The sequence below is a fragment of the Suncus etruscus genome, chromosome 18, assembly GCF_024139225.1.
Source record: "Suncus etruscus isolate mSunEtr1 chromosome 18, mSunEtr1.pri.cur, whole genome shotgun sequence".
Lineage (NCBI taxonomy): Eukaryota > Metazoa > Chordata > Mammalia > Eulipotyphla > Soricidae > Suncus > Suncus etruscus.
Window position 1 is genome coordinate 54,739,273 of NC_064865.1, and position 26,874 is coordinate 54,766,146.

Sequence of the window (26,874 nt, forward strand, 5' to 3'; positions counted from 1 at the left end):
GATTAACTGATGCCCACTTGCATCACTTGTTACGGCTGGCAGTGACAAATATGGAACCGGACATTGACCATCTCTTTAGCCAAAAGCAGGCTCACAGTTCCCATTGAAATACTGGTGCGTGATCTGTTTATTTATAAATGGTTTTCATTTTATTTATATAAGATATGTGCAGCGTGAGTAGGAATTAGTAGCTCATATAGTCCGGCCCTCCAGCTCTCTAAGGGACCGTAATCTGGCCCCCATTTTAAAAAGTTTGAAGACCCCTGTTCCATTCCCATCTTCTGGCACAATCCAGAAGTACATCTGAGCACCACTGTTGTGTTACTCCAAAATGAAATAAAACAAATAAAAGTGGATTTGATTTTGAGTTTAATCTTTTAATCACTAAAGTGATTTCCCCTTCGATCACCATTTTTTCAAGTCAAGAAAACTGGTACAAAGTACAAAAGCACCAAGACAAGTAAGTACCTTGGTGCTTCAGAAAATAATATGTCCTTTGATGTTTGTTCTACTTGGGAAAATCTAGCCTTATGTCTTTGGTGATAACTTTTAGCCTTTTGCTGATCAAGTGAAACATGCTGTATGCAACAGGAACCTGCATCCAAGATTTCCCAATCAGGTTGGACTGAGCATACACTATGTGATGTGTTTCACAATAGGTTCACAATTCAACTGTTGGGGGAGAGGTCAAAGCCCTGGACCCATGTGTTATTCCCATGTTTGCAATTCAATCTCAAGTGAACATGAGAGAAGTAGAGGGTTTGAAGACAGTTAAGCTTGAAAAATCTGAAGAAGGGGCCGGAGAGATAGCATGGAGGTAAGGCATTTGCCTTTCATGCAGGAGGTCATCGGTTCGAATCCCGGCGCCCCATATGGTCCCCCATGCCTGCCAGGAGCAATTTCTGAGCCTGGAGCCAGGAATAACCCCTGAGCACTGCCGGGTGTGACCCAAAAACCACAAAAAAAAAAAAAAAAAAAAAAGAAAAATCTGAAGAAGAGGGCAAGAGAAATAGTACGTGAGGTAAGGCATTTTCTGTGCATGAGGCAGACCCAAATTCTATCCCCATCACCCAAGGAGTGATCCCTGAGCACAGCTGTATATAACCTAAAAATTTGTTTACATTAAAATCTGAAATAAAAAATTATAAGAACCAAAGAGATGATCAGTTAAAGTATTTACCTTATATATAGCCAACACTAGACCAATTCCCCACTCTCCATAGGTCACCCTTGCTGTACCCACGACTCCAAGATTTTAACTGAGCTCAGTTCCTTTTTTGAGGGGAAGGAGGTCACACCCAGCAGCGCTCAGGGGTTACTCCTGACTCTACGCTCGGAAATCTCTCCTGGCAGGCTCGGGGGACCATGTGGGATGCCGGGATTCAAACCACCTTCCTTCTGCATGCAAGGCAAACGCCTTATCTCCATGCTATCTCTCAGGCCTCTGAGCTCAGTTCTTGTAATATGTTTATGGGTTTTTGGTTTTGGTTTTGGTTTTGGTTTTTGGGCCACACCCGGTAACGCTCAGGGGTTACTCCTGGCTATGCACTCAGAAGTCGCTCCTGGCTTGGGGGACCATATGGGACGCGGGGGGGGGGGGGGGAGGTCGAACCTCGGTCCGTCCTAGGCTAGCACTGGCAAGGCAGACACCTTACCTCTAGCGCCACCGCGCTGGCCCCCTATGGTTTATTTATAAAAGGGTGAGAAGACCAGAGAGATAGTACAGGGCTTAAAGTACTTACCTTGCAGGTACAGACCCTTGTTCAATTATTTGTATTATTATTATTATTATTATTAGTTTGGGGGCCACACCTTGCAGTGTTCAGGGGTTACTCCTGGCTCTGTGCTCAGAAGTCTCTTGGCAGACTCGGGAGACCATATGGGATGCCTGTCCCAGGTCAACAGCATGCAAAGCAAATGCCCTACCACTGTGCTATCGCTTGGGTCCCCCTTGTTCAATTCTTGTCACCACTTATGGTCCCCAGCTATCTATCAGAAATGATTCCACAAGGAAAGTACTGCTGGGTTTCATCCAAAAATAGAAACAAAGCCCCAAACATTAAAATGTCTATTTTCATGATTCAATGAACAACTGTTCTGCTTAATCTCAGATTCCCTTAAAGCATATCAAGAAACTTTTTTTTTTTTTTTGGTTTTGGGACCACACCAAGCGGTGCTCAGGGGTTACTCCTGGCTGTCTGCTCAGAAATAGCTCCTGACAGGCACAGGGGACCATATGGGACACCGGGATTCGAACCAACCACCTTTGGTCCTGGATCAGCTGCTTGCAAGGCAAATGCAGCTGTGTTATCTCTCTAGGCCCAAGAAACATTTTTTATAAATGTAAGAATATAGGGTTCCCTCATATTCAGCCATTTGACCTCCAAGAATCTGTAGGACTTTAGGGCTGTTGTCACCTTGTGGTATAAAGTATAAAGTCTTGAAGTGAAAATCTCCTTTGACTTTTTCCTCCAATTCAAAGATATCCTTATCACACCCTCCTCTTCATGAACACTGAACCACCTTCCTCACTCAGTGATCACTGGACGGGCTACCCAAAGAACCCAGGAAAGACAAGAGCCCAGTGGGAAAATACGAGACTACCCTGTCAACTGTTCCTTTACAATAAAAAAAAAAAAAATCAGTGTAAAAAAAAAGGTGGGGGGGGGGGCCGAAGCAGTGGCACAAGCTGTAGGGCATTTGCCTTGCATGTGCTAACCTGGGATGAACCAAGGTTCGATTCCCCATATGGTTCCACAATCCAGGAGTGATTTCTGAGCATATAACCAGGAGTAACCCCTGAGCGTCACTGGGTGTGCACCCCCCAAAAAAGAGATATCTTTTCTTCCCCACCACTTTACTCAGATTATAAAGCCATAGTGAGTAAAATATCTGCTTCTTTGGGTTGATAAGATCATGGCATTTGTATACTTCTCTCTAGACAATACTATAACATTGAGTAATATTTATTTATTTTATGGGGGTCACACCCAGTGGTGCTCAGGGGTTACTCCTGGCTTTGCACTTTGAAATCACTCTTGGAAGTGGTCTGGGGACCATATAGGAAGCTTAGAATCCAACCCATGTTGGCCGCATGCAAGGCAAACTCCTACCCACCGTGCTATTGCTCCAGTCCCAACTCTGAATAATATTTATATTTGCTTTTTATTGTTTTTTATTTTATTATTATTATTATTTGGTTTTTGGGTCACACCCAGTGGCGCTCAGAGATTACTCCTGGCTCTGTGCTCAGAAATCACTCCTGGCAAGCATGGGGGACCAAATAGGAAGCAGGAATTCAAACCACCGTCCGTCCTATATCGACTTTGTGCAAGGCAAACACCTACCGCTGTGCTATCTCTCCAGTCCCTATATTTGCATTTTTAGAAAAGGATTATATTTGGAGTTTTATGTGCTTTCACAAACCTCTCTGAAAAAAATTTCGTAAATATGCTAGACATTGTCCTTTTTCTCTTTTTTTTTTTTGTTTGTTTTTTTTTTTGGGCCACACCCGGTAACGCTCAGGGGTTACTCCTGGCTATGTGCTCAGAAGTTGCTCCTGGCTTGGGGGACCATATGGGACACCGGGGGATCGAACCGAAGTCCGTCCAAGGCTAGCGCAGGCAAGGCAGGCACCTTACCTTTAGTGCCACCGCCCGGCCCCTGTCCTTTTTCTCTTTTAAAACTTCTGTTTGTCTTGAATAAAACATAAGGAAGCAAATATCTTGGGCCGGAGAGATAGCATGGAGGTAAGGCATTTGCCTTTTATGCAGGACGGTTGTTCGAATCCCGGCATTCCATATGGTCCCCTGTGCCTGCCAGGGGCAATTTCTGAGCAAATATCTTAACTAGATATTAAAAGTCTACCTACAGGGGCCAGAGAGATAGCATGGGGGTAAGGCGTTTGCTTCTCATGCAGAAGGTCATTGGTTCAAATCCCAGGATCCCATTTGGTCCCCTGAGCCTACCAGGAGCGATTTCTGAGCGTGGAGCCAGGGGTAACCCCTGAGTGCTGCCAGGTGAGACCCAAAAACAAAAACAAACAAACAAACAAAAAGTCTACCTACAAGTAATTATAATTTATTTATCCATCAAAAACCTTTCATGAAAGGCCCGTGAGGTGGCGCTAGAGGTAAGGTGTCTGCCTTGCAAGCGCTAGCCAAGGAAGGACCATGATTCCATCCCCCGGCGTCTCATATGGTCCCCCCAAGCCAGGAGCAGTTTCTGAGTGCTTAGCCAGGAGTAACCCCTGAGCATCAAACGGGTATGCCTCCCCAAAAAAACCAAAACAAACAAAAAAAAAACCTTCCATGAGAGGCCAGTGTGTGATCGGGTGTGACCCAAAAACCTAAACAACAACAACAACAACAACAAAAACCTTCCACAAAGGGGGCCAGAGTAATAGCCCAGTGGACAGGATGTTTGCCTTGCACACAGTCTGACCCAGGTTCAAACCCCAGGCTCCTAAATGGTCCACCAAGCCTGCCAGGTATGATTTCTGAGCGAAGAGCCAATGACTCTGGGTGTGGCTTAACAACAACAAAATCTTCCATGGAGATGTCAGTGTTTGGGAGCTGGAAAGACAAGACAGAGTTAAGGCATTTGTCTTGTGTGTGTCTGGTCTTAGTTCTTAGAATTCCTGGAATGGTTCAAGGCCACCTAAGACCCATCAGGGGACATTCCTTAGCACAGAGCCAGGCTAGTCCCTAATCTCCACTGAGTGTGAATCTGCCCCAGGCCCAGCAACGCAGTATCTTTGCCAGGGAGAAAAGTCAAAGGACTCCAGCACATGCTTTGCGTACTGGAGGCTCAGAATCAATCTCTAGAAACACATGCTCCTCAAGCACTGCTGGGCAGGACGTCTGAGCACCATACAGGGAGCAAGCCCTGAGTACTGGCCTAAGAGTTTCTCTCCTGCTTCCCTAGATTTCACACCAAGAGTTTGTCTGTCTTGACTCACAACTTCAAAGGGCAATAATTATCTTTTCATTCACGTTTGTGTCAAGACACGTATGGAAAAATATGTATCAACCTTTTTTTTTTCTTTTCTTACTAACAAAGCTTTTGCTAAATAGTTGAATAGATACCTGAATAATTGAGGTTGTAAACTCCTAAAGAAAATGAATATTCTCCACCACCACCACCAACAACACCACCACTACCACCACCAAACCTAAACAAGAAAAAGTAACCAAAAAAAAATTTGAATATTCTAGATATTGCACATAGATGAACACTGAATACATTAACCAATCAAGCAAAATCGCAAAGACGGTGATCACACTGCTGCTCCACAATAAGAGATCCACGAGCAATTTTCATTTCCTAGAAATACAAGCCAGAACTTTTTTCTTTTTTCTTTTTTTGGTTTTTGGGCCACCCCCGGCAGCGCTCAGGAGTTACTCCTGGCTCTGTGCTCAATAATCGCTCCTGACAGACTCAGTGAACTATATGGGATGCTGGGGATCAAACCTGGGTTCGTCTGCCACATACAAGACAAATGCCCCACTGTTATGCTATAGCATATGCTATGTTATGCTCCAGCCCTAAACCACAAAATTTCTGAGCCAAAGATAGAACAGGATTGAGTGTAGCTCAATGGTAGAATGTTTACCTTACATATCTGAGATCCTGAATTCAATCTCTCTCTCTTCTCTCTCTCTTTCTCTCTCTCTCTCTTTCTCTCTCTCTCTCTTTCTCTCTCTCTCTCTCTTTCTCTCTCTCTCTGTCTCTCTCTCTCTCTCACACACACACACACAATCTAATGTTTGGAATTGTCTTCACAATAATCCACGAGCAACTCCTGAGTAAGCAGAAATACGGCTGAAACAGGATTAACCACAGGTTTCTGAAAAAGATGACACTTGCTGGATGTTAGAAATATTTTCCAATAGTTTCACAGTATCAGAGACCCAGATATACTTGTCTGGCTCTGTTATTACAGGTTCTCATGTGCTATTTTCCCTGGGGAAAAAAAAGATACTATCAATGGGTTACTTATTATTGTAAATAAGTGTCGAAAAATCTGGCAATTCCAAAACCTTTCTAAGATTTAAGAAGCCCTTGCTAGTCTGACTCTCAGTATTCCTGGGTTCTGTAACGCACTTTAATAAATGTATTTACTGCATATATTCACTAAAATAGGTTTTCCTTTTGAGACATATCTAACCATTCCAGATACCCAATGTTTAGTATTTCATCTAAACTGCAAACAAAGGGCCAGAGCAATAGCACAGCGGTAGGGCATTTGCCCTGCACACAGCCTCCCTGGGACAGACCCAGTTTGATCCCCACCATCCCATCTGGTCCTATAAGCCTACCAGGAGTGATTTCTGAGCACAGAGCCAGGAGTCACCCCTGAGAGCCACTGGGTGTGTGGTCCAAAACCAAATAAATAAATAAGCAAACTACAAAAATAACCCACTGAGACTTGAAGAGAGGACATAAGAAATAAAATGAAAAACCAGATTGGCTATACTCAAGTGTTTGAATTATACGATATATATATGTGTGTGTGTGTGTATACATATATACATGAGTCTTTGTTTATTATTTTATTTTGATAGTTGGGGCTTACTCCTGGCAGGGCTTGGAGGACTATAAGTTGTGCCGGAGATCAACCCCCAGTCAGCTACTTGCAAGGCAAGCACTTTGCCTGTTGTGCTATTTCTCAGGCCCCCAACATAACTTTCTAAAGGAAATAATAAAGCTGAAGAGTCAGCAAAAGATGGGGCGGGAGAGATAGCACATCAGTAGGGCATTTTTCTTACATGTAGCCAACCAGAATGGATGGTGGTTCGAAACCAGGCATCCCATATGGTCCCCTGAGCCTGCCAGGAGTAACCCCTGAGTGCTGTTGGGTGTGACCCAAAAACCAAAAAGAAAAGAAAAAAAGACAGCAAAGGAAAACTTGAAGAATCACAGCATTTTCAACCAACACAAAGATAACAAATGAAATAAGAGCTTGGCTCAGACTAGAGCTGTGGTGTGTGAGTGACTCAGAGACTTAACACTTTTGATTTCTATCTCCTAGAAATAAAAACAAAACAAAAGATTAAAAAAAAATACCACAGGTTAGGCAGTTGAGTGGTAGGATGTATCCATGGTGTCTGAGGCCCTGGGTCTGATCGCCAGAAGCAGGGATAAATGTGATCACTTGCATGCAGTTGACACCACATATGGTCCCGGAGACACCACCAGAAGTGATCCCTAAGCACAGAGCCAGAAGTAAGCCCTAAGCACCTGAAATTGCCTCAGATGCCAAAAAATAAATTCAAATGCAGGACAATCATATCATGATCCTTAGCGTTCTTTCAGAGCACTCAAAGGGATCATCATCATCACAGTAGATGCTGACATGCAATAAATAATACAGAGAGGCGTGCAGGGTCTTGTTAAAGAGCAACAAACTGTATTCCAATTATGCAGCCATCAGAAAAAATGAAGTCATACATGGATGGATATGGAAACTATTCTGCTGAGTGAAGTAAGTCAGGGGAGAGAGAGAGAGAGATATAGAATAGTCTCACTCATCTATGGGCTTTAAGAAAAATAAAAGACATTATTGTAATAATGCCCAGAGACAATAAAGATGAGGTGTGAAAGGACCGGACCATGATATGAAGCTTACCACAAAGACAGGTGAGTGTAGTTAGAGAAATGATTACACCAACACTTATCATGATAATGGTAGTGAGCGAGAGAAATAGAATGCCTGTCTCCAAGACAGGCAGGGAGTGGAGGAGGAGAGAGATGGGGGCATTGGTAAAGGGAAGATTGCATTTAGTGAAGGGGGGTGTTCTTTTATTTTTATAATTCAAACCCAACTACAAACATGTTTATAATTATGGTGCTTAAATAAAAAATATTAATTAAAGACAAAAAAACCAAACAAAGAAAAAACCAAACTATTCCAACAGACCTAAATTCTATTTTTATGCACTCTTCAACAAGTTACTTACTTCATCATCTGTAATGTATGAATAATGGAGTTGTGAGAACTCAAAGGAAAAAATGGCAGTAAAGGGGGCCGGAGAGATAGCATGGAGGTAAGGCATTTGCCTTTCATGCAGGAGGTCATCTGTTCAAATCCCGGTGCCCCATATGGTCCCCCGTGCCTGCCAGGAGTAATTTCTGAGCCTGGAGCCAGGAATAACCCCTGAGCACTGCCAGGTGTGACCCAAAAACCACACACACACACACACACACAAAAAGTCTTCTTCCCTGAGACAAAATCCAAGAATACAAGTAGCTTCTGGGTTCCTCAAACAGAAGCAGAGTCCACTGACTGAATACCACAGAAGGGAAACAGATGCTACTATCCAATTGCTGTGATCTGCTGAGGGGCCTGCGTCTGAGAAGTGCCTCCATCCAGAACCTAGAAGGACCAGCAGCAAGCTCTTTAGACATATTCTGACATCCAGAACACAAATGAAAGCAACTTCAGGCCCCGAAAATCAAAGAAAAAATTAAAAAAAAAAAATGGCAGTAAAGAATTTGGCACCAGGGGCCAAAGCTATAGTACAGCAGATGGGGCCTTTGCCTTGCACGACCAACCTGGATTAGATGCCAGCATCCCATATAGTCCCCTGAGCCAGCCAGGAGCGATTTCTGAGCACAGAGTTAGGAGCAACCCCTCAACACCTCCAGGTGTAGCCCAAAACAAACAAACAAAAAGATCTCTAACCCCTTTTGGAACATTTTTTTTGTTTTGTTTTTGTTTTTGTGGTTTTTGGGTCACACCCGGCAGTGCTCAGGGGTTATTCCTGGCTCCAGGCTCAGAAATTGCTCCTGGCAGGCACGGGGGGGACCATATGGGACGCCGGGATTCGAACTGATAACCTCCTGCATGAAAGGCAAACGCCTTACCTCCATGCTATCTCTCCGGCCCCTTTTGGAACATTTTTGAGAGATTTAACCTATATGATTTCATTTGGAAAACCTGGTTAGAAAGAAGTTTGACAAATATATATTATATATCAATTCTTTTTGGTCACACCTCGTGGTACTCAGGGGTTACACCTGGCTCTGTGCTTAGAAATCACTCCTGGCAGTGCTCAGGGACCATATGGGATGCTGGGGATCGAAAACAGGTTGGACACCCGAAAGGCAAATGACCTACCCACTGTGCTCCAGCCCCCATATATATTTATTTTTTTAATCTAAAAAAAAAAGAAAAAGAAAAAGAATCATGCTTTGCTCTGGTAAACAAAGATTCATCTCATTTAGAAAGATTTAAAGAACAGTGTAATAATAAAAAATATTCTAGGAATAATGGTCCTTTGCCCATGTTAATAATACCAGAAGACTGGCAGGAATGTTTTAGGTTTTTGTTCAAAATATTGGGGCCGGGCCTACTTCCCAGCTTGGGGTTGCTGGGAGGCTTGGCAGGCCCCCAGCTGTTCCCCTATTTCTCCCTTACTCCGGGCCTTCCCTGGTTGCCGGTCCAGGTGGACTCTATCGTGGTCCTCAGGCTTTCCCCCTTTCTCTCCCGACACTAAGGGGGGACACATGGGGTGGATGGCGGCCTATGCAGCACTAGTGTATGTCGGACATTATGTCGTAACATTCACTGGTATTTTTTTTTCTCATTGGTCTCCATTTCAAAATGGAGGTACCATATATTTTCAAAATAAAAATGAGAGGATGGACTCTCAGGCTGGGAAGAGTCTAGTTCAGGTGGGGGTACCATATATTTTCAAAATAAAAATGAGAGGATGGACTCTCAGGCTTGAAAGAGGCCAGTACTCTTTACCTATTTGTTTACTCTCAGCGGCCTCTTGGCCTCTTCCTTCTTTCATTGTGTAACTGTGGTTGCTACCATACTAGGTTTCTGATTAATTCCCATAAATGATGACAATTGAGTCCACTGTCTTAAGTTAGATGGTTTATTTTCCCCACTTTTTATCTTTTCTCCTCTTTGTGAACTGTTCAATAGGTATTTTGGTGAAAGAGTCCCTCTTTATCTTTCCTTCCCTCTGTTATTTGTTAAATAAGGAAGTTAGTAGAAGTGTCCCTCCATTTAACGTTTATATAAGAACCCAGTCAATTGGATTGTTGGACTTGTTCTAGCATCCCTATAGGCTCCAATCTCGCCATGTGATATTGTTCTTCCTTTGCATTGGCACATTAAAATGGGAAATTATATACAAACACGTTCTTATAGAGATGGGAACACATAAATTTTCTTAAACGGTGACAATTGTGTCCACTGTCTTAAGTTAGATTATTTATTTTCCCCACTTTTTATCTTTTTTTCTCTTTGTGAACTGTTCAATAAGGAATTTTGGTGAAAGAGTCCCTCAGTTTAATGCTTATGTTTGAACCAGGTCACGGGGATTGTTGGACTTGTTCTGGCAGCCCCCTTATGCGCTGATAACGCCAGGTGGCATTATTCCTTGTTTGCATGGGCACATTAAAATGGAAAATACTATACATACAAATAAGTTCTTATCTAATAGAGATAGGAACACACAAATCTTGTGGTGCAATGGAACCTTACACCCTGAACATTGACATGATGACCTGGCACAGGCCTCAGAGGTTTGGGCATTCTCCATTCACCCCTGAACCAGGGAAGCCATCTATGAAACATCCAAAGTTGTCTATGACATCACCTGGAAGCAATCTTCTACTGCTGCTCTGACATCGATTTACTCAAAAGAGTCTTCCCTTAACACTGAGAAGATTTAAAGAACAATAACGACCTGCGTACTGGACAGGGCTTTCTGCATTGCCCTTTAATTGTGAGTTGAAATTAGACGTCGCTCCGCATCATCCTGACTTCAATGTAGAATATACAGATTCCAGGATCTTCAATACAGAAACATGATACCAATAACAAAGACTGTTTGAAAAATAAAACTGTATGGGCACTACAGACAATGACCTGGATTGGACAAACTAGTTTGCCTGGAGCCTAGAATTGGTCTTATGTCAGGAAACTTCAGGGGTAGGATCTCCTTGTATTTAGGCCAAGGTTTTTCTTTTCCATGTCCTCCATACTTTGGTGGGCCCATGCAAACGATAATTGCCACTCTAACACTGTTTTTTACAGTGCTCCTTTGACTCTAAACCTTTAAGAAACCACTAGTAAAAATATCTTGAACTGCACTTTCGTTTTTGTTTAGTTTCAATTTCCATTCTTGAATATGTCTGTTGGTGTTTTTTTTGTTTTTTGTTTTTTGGTTTTTTTTTGGTTTTTGGGCCACACCCATTTGACGCTCAGGTGTTACTCCTGGCTATGCACTCAGAAGTCGCTCCTGGCTTGGGGGACCATATGGGACGCTGGGGGATCGAACCGCGGTCCGTCCTAGGCTAGTGCAGGCAAGGCAGGCACCTTACCTTTAGCGCCACCGCCCAGCCCCTGTTGGTGTTTTTTGCTATTTGTTCCATTAAGTCTTGAATAGTTTTGAGATTTTAAAACTATTTTTATTTCCTCTGGATGATTCAATTTAGTTATATAAAATTGTGCATACTAATCTATTATGGTTATTATATCATTTGTACATTATCCCTTTTCATTTATGATCCAATAAAAATAAATAAAAACAAAATTTAAGAAATTGAGGCCAGAGAGATAGCATAGTGTTTTCCTTGCATGTGCTGATCCAGGACAGACCTGGGTTTGATTCCTGGCAGCTATATGGTTCCTCGAGCCTGCCTGGAACAATTACTGAGCTCAGAGCCAGGAATAACCCATGAGTGCTGCCAGGCGTGGCCCAAGAACCAAAAAAAATGTGTTTTTGGGGGCCGGGCGGTGGCGCTGGAGGTAAGGTGCCTGCCTTGCCTGCGCTAGCCTAGGACGGACCGCGGTTCGATCCCCCGGCGTCCCATATGGTCCCCCAGGAAGCCAGGAGCAACTTCTGAGCACATAGCCAGGAGTAACCCCTGAGCGTCACAGAGTGTGGCCCAAAAACCAAAAAAAAAAAAAATGTGTTTTTATTCTTAAATACCACTTACTAGGAAGACAGAGGAGAGCTTTGAGTAGATCTTAAAAGTCAAACAGGAATTGAAGATGCAACTCAGTGGTAGAGTTCATGCCTCACATGTATAAAGGGCGGGTTCACTTACTGCTGCCCACTCTCCTCCCCCAAAAATATAGGAAGCAAAAATATTTTGTCTTTCAAAGAGAAGAGTTACATGGAGTCAAAATGTCCTGACATGTATGTTTAGTTGGAGTTCAAACTAAAGGAAAAACACATGACAGGCTCTCTAAGAAATGTTGGAACACCACAAAACAAACATCTGTTACAGTCTCATAATCCAAAGGAAAGTGGAGGAGGGAAATGGATTTATTTTTCATGTAATCAACTTGAAATAAAAATCACTGGAATGTACCTCCCATTAGATCATGGGGGAGTTTTCAGGGAGTTATCTGGCTTTTCGTCAGCAGAAACTAATGCAAGTCAAATAACAAGGAAAGGTTTGCAATTAAAAAATCAAGTATATCTTTTCTTAAAAAAAAAAAAAAGTAAAAAAAAAAACCAAAAAAACCAAAACAAAAAAAACTTCCTCTTAAATCACTGAAATAAAAAAATGGACTCCACATACGCAGCTGCATAACAATTTCATATTTTTTTAGTAATTTATTCCAGTGGGAACTGCTCCTAAGCACTAAGAGTCCCCTCAAACAAGTTAACAAAAATCCTTTCATAACCTTTGACTCCCCCAAACTACTAATAGATTTTGTTGACTAGCAACCTTAATGACAAAATAAACAGTTGATATTACATGTTGCATATTATCTATTATGACAGACTATCATAAGTCAATTAAATAGAAAAGTTAAATCATGGACCCGAAGAGATAGCACAGCGGTGTTTGCCTTGCAAGCAGCCAATCCAGGACCAAAAGTGGTTGGTTCGAATCCCGGTGTCCCATATGGTCCCCCGTGCCTGCCAGGAGCTATTTCTGAGCAGACAGCCAGGAGTGACCCCTGAGCTCTGCCGGGTGTGGCCCAAAAACAAAAAAAAAAAAAAAAAGAAAAAGAAAAGAAAAGTTAAATCATAAGAGAAAAGACATGTATCTTTTATCTTAACATATCTGCTTGTCTTATTTATATGATAATCTCTCAAAGCTATATTAATACTCTTTTTGGGGGGGGCCACACCCAGTGGCACTCAGGGGTTACTCCTGGCTGTGTGCTCAGAAATAGCTCCTGGCAGGCACAGGGGACCATATGGGACACCGGGATTAGAACCAACCACCTTTGGTCCTGGATCGGCTGCTTGCAAGGTAAACGCCGCTGTGCTATCTCTCCGGGCCCAATACTCTTAATTTTTTAATTTTAGCTACTTTTATATGTTTATAATACTGCTATATTAATATCATTATATGACACAAAACATTGTAGTTAGGGGCGTGAGAGTACAGCAGGCAGAGTGTATACCTAGCATGTGGTCAACCCCAGTTCAATCCCTGATCCCATATGGTACCTTGAGCATCACATCAGGAGTAATTCCAGAGCATAGAGCAAGGAGTAATACTTGAGTATTGGTAGGTGTAACCATAACCTCCCATGTGTATGTATAAGCAAACTTATAGAGTTCAAACTGCCACCTCATCATAAAGTTAAAATTGGAAGTAATCAGGGCCAGATCGATAGTACAGCAGTAAGGCGTTTGCCTTTCAAGTGGCCAACCCAGGATGAACCCAGGTTTGATCCTTGGCATCCTATATGGTCCCCTGAGCCTGCCAGGAGCAATTTCTGAGCTCAGAACCAGGTTAACCCCCGAGTGTCACCAGGTGTGGTCCAATAAAACAAAAATGAGAAAAACTAGAAGGGGCGATTTCTGAGCATAAAGCCAGAAGTGACCCCTGAGCACTGCCCAGTGTGACCCTCCCAAAAAAATTTGAAAGGTAGGCCAGAGAGATAACACAGTAGTAAGGCGTTTGCCTTGCACACAGCTGACCCAAGACTGACCTGGGTTCAATCCCCGGCCTCCTATATGGTTCCTTGAGCCTTTCTTTTTTTTTTTTTTTTTTTTTTTTTGGTTTTTGGGTCTCACCCGGCAGTGCTCAGGGGTTACTCCTGGCTCCACGCTCAGAAGTCGCTCCTGGCAAGCATGGGAGACCATATGGGACGCCGGGATTCGAACCAATGACCTTCTGCATGAGAGGCAAACGCCTTACCTCCATGCTATCTCTCCGGCCCCGTTCCTTGAGCCTTTCAGATGAGATTTCTAAGTACAGAGCCAGGAGTAACCCCTGAGCGTTGCCATCAGGTATGGCCCAAAAACAAAAACAAAAACAAAGAATATTAAAGGTATTATCTGGGGTAAAGATATAGTGATAATTTGGAGATTGCCCAAAATGTACATTCCTGTAATGAAAATTATCTTTGCTGGCAATAAGGAAAAAGACTGTCAGGGAGAAAGACAAATATCGGATGATCTCATCCCTCTGCGGCAGACGGAGAAGTGAAAGAGGGGAACAACAGGGCTGAGTGACGACAAACCCTTGGCCTTGGGTTGCACCATTGAGATGATAGAGCATTGGAGTTCGCGGGGTGGCAAGTGGGGCAAGCAGGGAAGGAAAAGTGGACTAGAAGTGATGTAACGACAGTGTTTGTGAGGACTTGGGCTCTTCACTGTTTATGTAGTGCAGTAACTTTTATATTAAAATCATAAATACATAGGGTCAGAGAGGTAGTACATAGGGTGCTTGCCTTGCAAATGGCCGACCCAGGTTTGATCCCCAGGATCCAATACGATCCTCTAAGCACTGCTAGGAGTAAGCCCTGAATACTGCCAGGTGTGGACCAAGCACCAAACATTTTAAAAAATACTATCAATATTAACATTATTACTTAAACTATTTAGGTAAACCATTATCTAAACAATAATAAAAAAATAGAACATTCGAGGCCCCAGAAAGATAGTACAAGGGTTAAGTTGCTTTCCTTGTACGTGACCCATCCTGATTCAATGCTTGGCACCATATGGCCCCCTAAGCACTGCTGGCTGTGACCCCAAACCCCCAAAATAAATTAATTCAACTAAAAGTTAAGTAAGATAAATGAATACTTTAATTTTTGTTTATTTTTGTTTGTTTGTTTGTTTGTTTTTGGGCCACACCCAGCGGTGCTCAGGGGTTACTCCTGGCTGTGTGCTCAGAAATAGCTCCTGGTAGGCACGGGGGACCCTATGGGACACCGGGATTCGAACCAACCACCTTAGGTCCTGGATCGGCTGCTTGCAAGGCAAACACCGCTGTGCTATCTCTTCGGGCCCTGAATACTTTAATTTTAAGAAAATAAGGCTTTGGGCTAAAGCAATAGCATAGGAGTAGGGCATTTGGCTTGCATGTGGTCAACACAGGACAGACCCGGGTTTAATCCCTGGCATCCCATATGGTCCTCGAGCCTTCCAGGAGTGATTTCTGCGTGCAGAGCCAGAGTAACCCCTGAGTACCACTGGGTATGCCCCCCCCAAAACACACACACACACACACAAGAAAAGAAGACTTGAACTGGAGAGATAGTTGAGAAGTTAAGGTATTTGTTTTGCATATGGTCAACCAACCACAGTTCAATTCCCAGTACTGCCTTCAATCCTTCAAGCACTGTCAGGAGGGCCCCATAAGCAGAGTGCCAGAGATACATAGGGCTAAAGACTCTTGCCTTGGACAGAAGAGATAAAGAGGAACTTTCTCAATGAAGAAATATAAATAGCCAGTACTTTTTTAAAATGTTCTATACCACTAATCATCAGGGAAATGCAAATCAAAACAACAACAGATATTATCTCACACCAGAGAAACTGGCACCAACAAAAAGAACAAGAACAACCAGTATCAGAGATAGTGTTGGGGAAAGCTATGTTGGAGGGAATGGAACTGGTCCAATGTTTTGGGAAAACATTTATGAGCATTTCTCTAAAATAAATAAAAATAAATAAATAAATAAATAAAAGGAGGAATCGAGTTTCTATATCATTCAGCAATTGCACTCCACTCCTTGGAATATAGCCAAAGAATCCAAAAGCACAATGCAGGAAAGACATCTACATTTCTGCGTTGATTGCAGCACTATTCACAATAACCCAAATCTGGAAACAACCCAAGTGCCCAAAAAGAGGTGACTGGCTAAAGCAATATCTACATAATGGAATACTACTCATCTGTAAAAAAAAAAAAAAAGAAAAGAAAAGAAAAGAAAAGAAAAGAAAAAAAGATGAAGTCAGACCAGAGCAATAGCACAATGGGTAGGGCATTTGCCTTGCATATGGCCAACCCAGGTTCAATCCCCAGCATCCCATATGGTCTCCCAAACCTACCAGGAGCAATTTTTCAACACAGAACCAGGAGTAACCCTGGAGCTCCACCAGGTGTAGTCCAAAAACCAATTACATAAATAAATAAAAATAAAATATATTCATATTTGGAGCCGGAGAGATAGCATGGAGGTAAGGCATTTGCCTTGCAAGCAGAAGGTCAGTGGTTTGAATCCCAGCATCCCATATGGTCCCCTGAGCCTGCCAGGAGCGATTTATGAGCATAGATCCAGGAGTAACCCCTGAGTGCTACCGGGTGTGAACCAAAAACCAAAATATATATTTATATTGATATAATGTTACATTGATATATTTTGCTGCTGAGGAAATCTCTTCCCTATCTTCTAGAACAGAGAAAGGCTTATCCATGTTTCAAGTTATGTTCAGAAACCTGAAAAGGCAAGGATAAGCTAGAGGTGCCCCCTGATCTTTCTGGTCTTAAGTATGATAATTAAATTTAAAATATTTCCTATAATAAAATTATAGTAATTTATTTATATCAGATAAAGGATATTATCTGCTCTCAAACTAAAAGGGCATCACAAACACTCCCACCAGAAACAAAACAGAACAGAGAAGTCCCAGGTATCAGATCTTGTTTGCAGCAGTATCACAGTTACCCAAGTAAACATTCCCAATGGACCAGGCACCCCCAAGGGACCAAAAGCCCAGTTTAGAGCCTGGGAGGGACACCAAGACCCCAGCCTAAAGCCTACCCTGCCCAATATCTACCTCAGGGAAGCCCCAGGTGTTAGCACTTACTGCAGCATGGTCAGACCACCCCCAAGGCTTCCAGAAAAGTCCAAAATGGAATGAAAGGAGCCTTAACTTCACCTTCCATTACTTGAATTGTGAGCCATGTGGCTACATTTGTGGCTACGTAATCATTTTACTCCTCCAACTTCATTCAGAAGATACCAATATCCATCCATGCAACTCCAGGACTTTATAATTAATAATTAATACAACAGGGGCCGGTGAGGTGGCGCTAGAGGTAAGGTGTCTGCCTTGCAAGCGCTAGCAAAGGAAAGACCATGGTTCAATTCCCCGGCTTCCCATATGGTTCCCCCAAGCCAGGGGCAATTTCTGAGCGCTTAGCCAGGAGTAAACCCCTGAGCATCAAACGGGTGTGGGCAAAAATAATAATAATAATAATAATAAAAATAGAAATAAAAATAAATCATGGGACCGGGAAGGTGGCGCTAGAGGTAAGGTGTCTGCCTTACAAGCGCTAGCCAAGGAACGGACCGCGGTTCGATCCCCAGGCGTCCCATATGGTCCCCCCAAGCCAGGGGCGATTTCTGAGCACATAGCCAGGAGTAACCCCTGAGCGTCAAACGGGTGTGGCCCAAAAAACAAAAAAAATAAAATAAAATAAAATAAATCATACAACAATCCCCATGAAAGGTAGTAAATATACATCAATAAAAAAATTCAACAAGGTGAGTGGGCAGAGAGATAATACAGTGGATAAAGCACTTGCTTTGCAGGCAGCCACGCCAACTTGAATTCTCAGCATCCCAGAAGGTCCCCTCAACCTGCCAGAAATGATTTCTGAGTACAGGGCCAGATGTAGCCCCAAAGTATTGCAGGGTATGGCTCCCAAACCAAAAATCAATCAATCAATAAAAATAATTGATTCAGAGTTTTAATTTTAATGGTGGGAAGCTTTATGTAAAGGTAGTAGTAATGATTATCTAAATTGCATATTCAAAATGATTAAAATGACAAATATAGGGCTGGAGAGATAGCGCAGTGGTAGGGCATTTGCCTTGCAGGCAGCCAACCCAGGATGGTTAGTGGTTCAAATCCCGGCATCCCATATGGTTCCCTGTGCCTACCAGGAGCAATTTCTGAGCACAGAGCCAGGAGTAACCGCTGAGCACTGCTGGGTATGACCCAAAAAATAAAAATAAATAAAATGACAAATACTATTTGCATTTTACTGCAATGAAAAAAAAATAAGAACAAGACTTGAGGGGCTGGAGTAGTGGTAGGGTGTTTTCCTTTCACGCTAACCTAGGACAGACCACGGTTCAATCCCCCAGCATCCCATATGGTCCCCCAAGCCAGGAGCAATTTCTGAACACGTAACTCCTGAGTGTCACCGGGTGTGGCCCAAAAAGCAAAAAAACAGAACAAGACTTGGAAAATTAACTACTTCCACACTTCCAACAACATCTTTCTTTCTCATTAATATTTCTTTTTTTTTTTTTTTTTGGTTTTTGGGCCACACCCTGTGACGCTCAGGGGTTACTCCTGGCTATGTGCTCAGAAGTTGCTCCTGGCTTCTTGGGGGACCATATGGTACGCCGGGGGATCGAACCGCGGTCCGTCCTAGGCTAGCGCAGGCAAGGCAGGCACCTTACCTCCAGCGCCACCGCCCGGCCCCATCTCACTAATATTTCACCTTGCAAAAACTATTTCCAGCTATAGTGGACTCTAATACATTCTTTTTTTTTTTGTTTGTTTTTGTTTTGTTTTTGTTTTTGTTTTTGGGCCACACCCAGCGGTGCTCAGGGGTCACTCCTGGCTGTCTGCTCAGAAATAGCTCCTGGCAGACACGGGGGACCATATGAGACACCAGGATTCGAACCAACCACCTTAGGTCCTGGATCAACTGCTTGCAAGGCAAACGCTGCTGTGCTATCTCTCCGAGCCCAACTCTAATACATTCTAATGCTCTTTACAAGGAGATAAGAGTGGAGGGAGAAAAAAAATAACGTAACAATAAAAAACATGGAAACTACTTACCAGCTCTACTAAAAGCCTTTCACTGCACATTCATCATGTAGAACATCTGAAAAGCAGGAAAGAGAATAATGGATTTGGGATTAGATCTCATAAAGTATTCACTGAAGCAGTAGGGATATGATATCCTTTACCTAAGGCTTTTAGTCTCTTCATTGGGTCAATATATAGAGACGATCTAGAATTGGGTGAGATGAGGGGCTGAGGGGACTACTATAGAAATATTTCTTGGCTACCATCTTTTTTATTTTTTCATTTTGGGGCAATATCTGGAGATGCCCGTAAGTTACTTCTGTCTCTTCTCTCTGGAGAACTATATGGGATGCCAGGAATTGAACCCTGGTCAGCAACATACAAGGCAAACATCCTACCACTATACTATCTCTTTGGCCCATTTTTGCATTTTATTATACATAGAATCCCTTTTTGTTAGTATTTAGATTGTGTGCAGTGTTTTGGAGGGGTGAGGGGTGGGCCACACCTGGTGGCACTCAGGGGTTACTCCTGGCAGGTTCGGGGACCATATGGGATGTTGGGGATCGAATTTGGGTCAGCCACATGCAAAACAAATGCTCTACCCACTGTACTATCACTCTGGCCCAGTGTATTCAGCATTTCAAATTAATATTAATAATCTTGCTCTACACCAGTGCTTCTCAATTATTTTCTGCCATGTCTCCCTAGGAAGATGAAAACATTTTGTGCTTCCCCACGTGACTGTAAATAGTATCTTTATTAAAAACTTTAATCTGCATGGGCCCGGAGAGATAGCACAGCGGTGTTTGCCTTGCAAGCAGCCGATCCAGGACCAAAGGTGGTTGGTTCGAATCCCGGTGTCCCATATGGTCCCCCGTGCCTGCCAGGAGCTATTTCTGAGCAGACAGCCAGGAGTAATCCCTGAGCACCGCCGGGTGTGGCCCAAAAAAACTTTAATCTGCAAAACAAAAATATATAAAATAATTTGAGCTGATTTTTTAAATCAGAGGCAATGTCTGGATAAATGGCTCCAATGAGCATGTTCTGCAACGCGTAGCTTTTCAAAGTGGGGTTTGAAGCGGGACACAGCAACTCTCAGCTCCAGGGACATACAGAGACATAAACACGGGACTTAGCTTTTTATGACAGTGTTTGCCAAGGTCAAATGCCCCCCCTTTACGGAGCCTCACGCCCTCCTTGGAGGGCGCGCCCCACTATTTGAGAGTGTGTGTGCTCTAAAAACACACAAAGGGACTAAAGAAAGTTTAACTGTACGTGCTGTATATGGATATGTGTGTGTTGCTTGGGCCACACCTAGCACTGATCCGTGATTTCTCCTGCCTGTGTGTGCAGGTTGTCAAACCCAGGTTGGCTTCCTGCAAGATAAACACAGTTGGACTCAAGAGCTACTCCCAGAACTGAGCTTGGGAGTTTGTTCCAGGGGTGCCTGGAGAAACCACGATGTGATAAGAATTGACCCACCTGCTACAATTTGAATGGAACAAGAAAGTGTTGTTCCAAGCGAGGTCAGTGCGGAGGAGGACAAGTACCAGATAATGTCAAGCAAATATGAAACATAAATAAAAAAAAATAAGGAGTAGAGCCAGAGGTCCAGGAAAACTAGCCTTGAAGGTTGGAAAGATAATGCAGAGGAGATAGGGTTGGCTTTATGTTGAACCCAGCCAGTTTAATCTCTGGAATCCACTTGTACCCTCTAGCCCTCGTAGAAGCAACCTCTGAGCACAGAAACAGGAGTAGCCCTGGAGTAACACTGGATGTGACTCCCAAATCTCTCCCCCAATTGCCAAAAAAGAAAGAAAAACCAAGCTTGAGATTCTGCTTACAAAACTGAGACTGCCAGGAGGAGAGGAGAGGGAAGAGGAGATGGCAGATAAGAGGATCCTAGGGACCAGATGGGGCGCTCTGAAGCGGGCAAGGTGCTGTCCATGGTACTCCTAAGACAATAGCAGTAACACTATTGTTTGCCCAAAAGAACAAACAGGGAAGAGAAGGCCATTCATTTTTTGAGAGTATTCATTTTTTGGTTAATTTAATGTCAGCGTATTCTCTACAAATAGTATTCTACTACTAAGTATTCTCTACTATATAGTATAGTATAGTATAGTGTGTGTTCTCTACTATGTAGTATTCTACTACTAAGTCTACCAAAGTTTCCAAGTAATAAAAGGCCTTAGGGGCAGAAAGAGACATATATGGTCCTTTGAGTCTCTCCAGGGTGATTCTGAGCACATAGTCAGGAATAAGCCCTGAGCACTGCTGGTAGTGGCCCTAAACAAATATAAAAAAGAATCAAACTAAGAGGCCGAAGAGATAGCATGGAGGTGGGTGTTTGCCTTGCATACAGAAGGACAGTGGTTCGAATCCCAGCATCCCACCTGGTCCCCTGAGCCTGCCAGGAGCAAGTTCTGAGCATAGAGCCAGGAGTAACCCCTGAGCGCTGCCGGGTATGACTCCCCCCCCCCAAAAAAAAAACCCAGAACACAAAAAGAATCAAACTGATACTATTCACATCATTATATATAAATCACTCAGGGATTACTCCTGGCTCTGCAAGAATAGGTGTTGACTGGGGCCGGTGAGGTGGCGCTAGAGGTAAGGTGTCTGCCTTGCAAGCGCTAGCCAAGGAAGGACCGCGGTTCGATCCCCCAGCGTCCTATATGGTCCCCCCAAGCCAGGAGCAATTTCTGAGCACTTAGCCAGGAGTAACCTCTGAGCATCAAACGGGTGTGGCCCAAACCCCCCCCAAAATGAATAGGTGTCAACTTATCCTATGCTAGATGATCAAAAACCCCCACCCCAGCACCACTGTAAGGGACCTAAGAGTGCCTTAATGATAGTTCAGTGGGTAAGTTTCCCTTGCCTGCAGCCGAATTGGTTCAATTCCCAATGTCCCATATGGTCCCCCTGAGCTCATCCAGGAGTGATTCCTGAATGCAAAGCCAGGAGCAACCCCTGAGCATCACTGGGTGTAGCCCAAACTCAAAAACAACAACAGCAACAAAAAAGAACCCTAGGGACTCCATATCCTTAACCCACCCACCCACCAAAGAGACACCTTCCATCTGTCTTAGATTTTAACCTTACTCTCCAAAACCCAAGTGTCTGAACATAGCTTCTCGGAGCAAAACGTTCCTGTTATAAAAAAAAAAATAAGGGGCCCGGAGAGATAGCACAGCAGCGTTTGCCTTGCAAGCAGCCGATCCAGGACCAAAGGTGGTTGGTTCGAATCCCGGTGTCCCATATGGTCCCCCATGCCTGCTAGGAGCTATTTCTGAGCAGACAGCCAGGAGTAACCCCTGAGCACCGCCGGGTGTGGCCCAAAAAGCAAAAATAAATAAATAAATAAATAAATAAATAAATAAATAAATAAATAAATAAATAAATCACCGTCAACCATTAAACCCAAAACTGTGCCGAGGTTGACAGCTCCAGATTATAAATGTAGTTTCTGTTTTGCTTTTGAGCGCCACTACAGTTCCCGAATGAGCCGCCAGGGAGCGTTCCCAGAGCCCCCCTCCATCCCCAGAGCGACCGTCGGGAGGGGACCCTCGCAGAAAGCCCAAATAGGGTTCCCCGGAGCATCCTCCCTGCGCCCCAGTTTTGCAGGAGCACTTGGACCCCGACGCCTGGGCACCCTCGGTAGCCTGGAAAGAAGTTTCCAGTTACTTTCCATCTGGAAGAAATCTGGAGAAAAAAATAATAATAATCCAAAATAATAATAAAAAAATAACCCCAAACAAACAAAAAACATCATCCTGGGCTCCAGAAATTGTTAAAGCAGCAGGTGGGGGAGACCCAGGGTTGATCCCTGTCCCTCCCAGAGACACGCCTGGACTGATTCCTAAGTACAGAACCAGATGCAAACCCCCCCCCCTAAAAAAATAAAATAGAATAAAATAAAAGCATTGCCTGCGAAGAAGTTGGCAGGAAGCACAGCAAGCCAAGAAGCAAGCATGCAAGCAGTGGGTTTCTGCAGCTGTTTGCATACACCCAGCTCCCCAGAGCCAGGCCACTCTGCTTTGGAGAATGTCCCCTCCAGCCTGGAAAAAAACTCCGCTTCTCCCCCCAAAAACTTCCAAGCAGACCCACAAGAAGGGCTAGAGAGGGAATTTGACAGGTGGCACCGCCTACCTCCGACCTGGGAAGACGCTGGGCTGGGCGCAGGGAGCGGCTGTGACTAACGGACCTTCCAGCCTGTAGCTCTCCAGACGGGTCCCGCTGTGTCTGAGGCGGATCCCGGTGAAAAGTGCAAAGCGATCTCGCTTGCTTGGCTGCTGGAGCCGCCCAGCAGCTCCTAGAGATCATGGATCCCTCTGGCCACCGCTAGCAACTGCACCCCGCCAGGTTCTAGGCCTGCTCTGCAAAGCGGGACCCCACCTTGGGAGACAGGTGCAAGGCGTATATGTGTGCGTGTGTGTGAAACACAAATTGTAATTAAAATTGCAAAATTAAATCATGATTAAAGGGGCCTGAGAGAGAGCACAAGCGGTAGGGCGTTTGCCTTGCATGCAGCTGATTTAGGACAAATGGTGGTTCGAATCCCAGCATCCCATATGGTACCCTGAGCCTGCCAGGAGCGATTTCTGAGCGCAGAGCCAGGTGGAACCCCTGAGAGCAGCCGGGTGTGGCCCAACCCCCCCAAATCATGATTAAAGTGATTATAATCATAATGATGGTGGTGGTGATGATGATATTATTATTATTATTATAAAAAGTATTCCGAAATAGATGGAGAGTTGAATGCAGTTAGTTCAAACCATTTAAAATTGGAGAATAGGGCCGAAGAAATAGCACAGAAGTAGGGCGTTTGCCTTGCACGCAGTCCATCCAGGATGGAAGGTGGTTCGAATCCTGGCATCCCGTATGGTTCCCCCATGTCTGTCAGGAGCGATTTCTGAGCAGAAAGCCAGGAGTAACACCTGAGCCCCGCCGGATGTGACCCAAAAAGTAAATAAATAAATGAATGAATGAATAAAAAATAAAATAAAGTCCATGAATACAGACAGAGTCAGGAGTAAGCACTGAAAACTGCAGAGTGTGGACCTCAAACCAAATAAACAAATAACTTAAATAAATAATGCTGCTGTGTAGGTCTTTCCCAAAGGAGCCCATATTTCATAACTGTCCTCCCCTGGGATTATGTTGGAAAACAAAAACCAAGGGTCAGAGAAGATAAGACAGCGGGGAGAGCTCTTGCCTTGTGCAGAGCCAACCCGGGTTTGATCCCTGGCACCCCCGTAGAGTCTCCCGAGCACCGCTAGAAGTAATTCCTGAATGTAGAGCCACTGAGCATTTCCAGGCGTGGTCAAAGGAAAAAAGAAAACATCAAATCCAAACAAAACAAAAACAAACCCAAAAATCAAAATCTGCAGCTCTATATCAATAAGCCACTGGGTGGCAGTGGTGAGCTATATTGTAGAAAATGGGAGGGGTGAAGTCAGGGGATTAATGTTTGGGGAAAGAACAAAGTTTTTTGTGTTTTTGTTTGTTTGTTTGTTTGTTTTTGGGCCACACCCGGCGTTGCTCAAGGGTTACTCCTGGCTGTCTGCTCAGAAATAGTTCTTGGCAGGCATGGGGAACCATATGGGACACCGGGATTCGAACCAACCACCTTTGGTCCTGGATTGGCTGCTTGCAAGGCAAACGCCACTGTGCTATCTCTCTGGGCCCGAAAGAACAAAGTTATCATAGATCAACACCCCACCACCATCACTATTATTTTTTAATTGAGGTTTACAATAGGTTTACAAGACTATGTGTTTTAGGAGTACGATTGCACACCTCTTGAAAAATGTCCCTTTAGAGAGACAGTATTGGGTGGGGGGGAATGTCTCACTACTGCTTTTCGTGCCATGGTTTTGGTTCTGTCCCCAGCACCGCACATAATCCCTTGAGCAGGGGCCAGAGTGATAGCACAGCGGTAGGGTGTTTGCCTTGCACACGGCCAACCTGGGATGGACCTCGGTTTTGATCCCCAGCGTCCCATATGGTCCCCCAAGCCAGGAGGGATTTCTGAGCGCATAGCCAGGAGTAACCCCTGAGCATCACAGGATGTGGCCCAAAAACATACATACATACATACATACATACATACATACATACATACATACATACGTGAAATAAAACAAAGCCCTAGAGTGAGGCCCAGCAGGTAGGCTCCCTCAGCTCTAAATAAGGCAAAAGTGTCTTGCTCCTGGGCTGAAACCATAGCACTGTGGTGGGAAGGGCTTCTACCTTGCCTTGCACACAGTAGAATTAGCCCTGCTAGCAGTGTTTCCTGGGTATAGGTAGAGCCAGGAGTAAACTCTGAGCACCACCAGGTATGCCCCCCCCAAAGTGTCTTGCTCAAAGAAATGAATCAGGGGATGAAGGGTGAAGGGATATTGGGGAGGGGGAAGATGAGCCAACAGAAGACACATAGTTCAGTGTACGCTTTCAAGGAGCAGCTGTGGATTTCCTAGAACATTTTTTTGTTTTGTTCTGTTTCGTTTGGGGGTCACACCCGGCACATATGGGATGCCGAGATTTGAACCAGGATCCATCCTTTGTTGGCCTTGTGCAAGGCAAACGCCTTACCACTGTGCTATTGTTCCAGCACCTTTCTGAACATTTTTAACTACCTGGATCATACATGAGTGGTGATACATACATGGGTGTCTTTAATAAGACTCATGGGAAAGGGCTGAAATTTGCACAGAGGTAACTCAGGCAAAGGTAGAGTTGGGTGAATGTACATACAAGTATGAGGAAGAGAATGTCCAAGAGATAGCTAAATTCAAGGCTAGGGGTTCTGTCTCTGAACCAAGTTTACATGTCAAAACAGTGAGATATCACCTAACTCTGACTTGCTCAAGTGAGATTTCTTCACCTTGATCGTTTGTATTCCTTTTTCCTTTCTCCTCTATTTAGTCAACTTTGAAAGTCTGATTTTGAGGCCACTTCAACATCTTTCATGAACTCCCACTCTGTCATTGACTGTCTCTCCATCTTTCTTCAGAGCCCTAGGTGACACCTCAGGAGAACTAGTCTTCATCTAACTGACTTTCTGGTTTCCCTACATTTTTCTGACCTTGCTTCTGCGCAATCTGCTCTTCCTCTTCCTAACACATAACTGTGTTGATACCTGAGAAAATGGATGACCTATGACCCCGGAAGCATTCTTTCAGTTACTGCCCCAGTTCCAAGGCAAGTCTGTTGAATTGAATTTGAACACAGTTAAGTCAGAAAGTAGAGGCTGCTCTCAGAATACGAACTAAAAGATGGTGGATGGCACTAAAGAAAGGTTGGATGAGGAGGTTGAAACTTTCCTTGAAGATATTATTGGGAAGAATCTTCTAGGAATGAAAGAATAAGCCTTGCTATGAGAAGGGGTCAAACTGCAGGACAAGATAAAGCAATGTTATGAAGAGAAGATGCAGGTGTTCTGAGAGAGGAGAAATAATGCTCTAAAAATGAAAACTGCCTGTTATTCAATAGACGGGAAGACAGTTCCTTGGTGGGAAAATGTAATGAGCAGCACTGAGTTTGAATATGCTCCGGTGGCAGTTTATCTTAATCTATTTGGATTAGTGAAATACCAATGGTGGGCCTTTTTTATTAGCTGTGGTGGCGCTGGTGTCAGGAAGCATTTAGATAATGTTTGCATTCCAGGAAATCAAATGCTGTGCTAGGTAAGCCTTAGCAATAAAGTACAGTCAAACACTCCCATGTTCTATTTCTCTGCTTTGGGGAGACTCTAGTTCTCCCTCTAGATGGAGATACAGGGTCTTTTTTGACAAAGGTTTGTCCGATTGAGTTCTCGTGCAGATGTCTGGGACTTTCCGTAATCCTTATTACTCTAACTCAATTCCAG

The 26,874-nt window shown here is 43.8% G+C and overlaps 1 protein-coding gene across 1 annotated transcript in view; it reads right to left on the reverse strand.

The window, feature by feature from the left end:
* Positions 1-23,194, reverse strand: part of LOC125996169 (cytidine monophosphate-N-acetylneuraminic acid hydroxylase) — a 159,264-nt gene extending 136,070 nt beyond the window's left edge. The window contains exons 1-2 of the mRNA XM_049765116.1: positions 23,154-23,194; positions 19,029-19,074 (exon numbers count right to left, since the gene is read on the reverse strand). The gene's annotated coding sequence lies outside the window, so the exon portion shown is untranslated. The remainder of the gene's footprint in view (positions 1-19,028; positions 19,075-23,153) is intronic.
* Between the last annotated feature and the right edge of the window lie 3,680 nt (positions 23,195-26,874).